This window comes from Belonocnema kinseyi, chromosome 7, assembly GCF_010883055.1.
Source record: "Belonocnema kinseyi isolate 2016_QV_RU_SX_M_011 chromosome 7, B_treatae_v1, whole genome shotgun sequence".
NCBI classification, from domain to species: Eukaryota; Metazoa; Arthropoda; class Insecta; order Hymenoptera; family Cynipidae; genus Belonocnema; species Belonocnema kinseyi.
In genome coordinates this window covers 10,965,651-10,967,264 of record NC_046663.1, presented here as the reverse complement: position 1 = coordinate 10,967,264, position 1,614 = coordinate 10,965,651, and the positions used below count along the sequence as shown (strand labels likewise).

Below are 1,614 nucleotides of genomic sequence, written 5' to 3'. Positions count from 1 at the left end.
TTGAGATTTTTCAAATTATAATTTCCTTCAATGGCCAGAACGACTTCAGGTATTTCTTAAAATAATAAATATTTAATAATATTTGATAAAATATAACAATTTCAATTTTTGTAAACAAATTAGATAAACAAATTTTAAATGTTGGCCCTTTCGCATGGAAATTTTTTTTTGCATTGAAAATGTTTTAAGCTATTGGACGTATGACTGCTAGTCACAAAAATATTAGAAAAGTTAACAATAACCACTGTTATTAACAATTCTGGTGACAAAATATTTAAACTTATGGTCTTATCAAATTTAAATTTTCTTTGATGGCCAAGTCGATGGGTTATTAATTAGAATGCAAGATGAATTTTGAATGAATTCAAATTAATCGCAAAAAGTATTATAACATTCCCAATTTTTGAAATCCTACGAAATCCACGAGTTCTTGCAAATAAATTTTTGGAATACCATTAAAATATTATAAAATCCCGTGCAATTTTATGAAATACTGCAAAATTTATGATAATACCTTGAGAGCTTTTATAATCGCTTAAAATCCTCGTAAATCTAATAAAATCCCTCGAAATATTTTTAATCATTTAAAAATCGGATAGGTCTTATAAAATTATTCCATAGTTCCGAAATTTTAGGAAATTCTTCGAAGCCTTATGAAAATGATTTAAATCTCTTAAGATATATTTTAAAATCCCTTGAAAAATTTTTAAACTCTTGAAAGTTTTTTATAATTTTTTTAAATACCCTAAATTTTGTTCCTTGGAAACTTTTAAAATATCATAAAATTCTTTAAATTCTTTAAAATCCTAAGAAAACCTTCAGTTCGTGTCAATAAATTCTTTGAAATATATTAAAATATTATAAAATCTTGTGACATTCTTTGGAATTTTTTTAAATGCCAAAAAATCTTTTAAATCCTTCTAATTATTGAAATCTGTTCAAAATACCCAGAGATATTTCACATCCTGTAAAATATTTGTAAATCTCTTGAAAGTTTGAAAGCTCTTGAAAATTCTTTGCAATTTTTAAAATTACCCTGGATTTCTTTTAAATTCTTTGAAAACCCTTCAAATTATTGAAATAAGTTGAAAATTCCTTGGAATATTTTAAAATATTACAAAATCTTTTAAATTTAATCAAATATGATCAAATTCCGCAAAGTTCTTTGGAGTCTTTTCAAATACTCACAAATATTTCAAATCCTTTAGAAAACCTTTGAAATCTCTTGAATTTTGTAAAGCTCTTGAAAATTCCTTGGGAATTGTAAAAAAAATTTTTAATCTATTAATTTAAGTGGATTTAGAATAATTCAAGAGTTTAAAAACATGGAAAAAGATTCCGAAAAATTTATAAGAATATTAAATAATTTAGGATAAATTAATTAAAATGTAAGGTCAATTTCAAGTGAATCGCAAAAAGTATTATAACACTCCCAATTTGTGAAATCCTACATTAAATAATTAATTAATTAATTAAAATTTATTTAAAATTTACAGGAAATAGTTTATTTTAAAAACATTAATTTTGGTTATTAAAGGAATTCTTTTTTTTTGAAGCTATACAATTTTTAATTTCCAAAATTAATGTTTTAGTATATTAAGCTATATAGCTTTT

General features: G+C 22.7%; 1 protein-coding gene across 6 annotated transcripts in view; it reads left to right on the top strand.

Moving 5' to 3' along the window:
* Positions 1 to 1,614, top strand: part of LOC117177557 (triple functional domain protein) — a 293,847-nt gene that overhangs the window by 36,210 nt on the left and 256,023 nt on the right. The gene's annotated exons all lie outside the window — the stretch shown is intronic.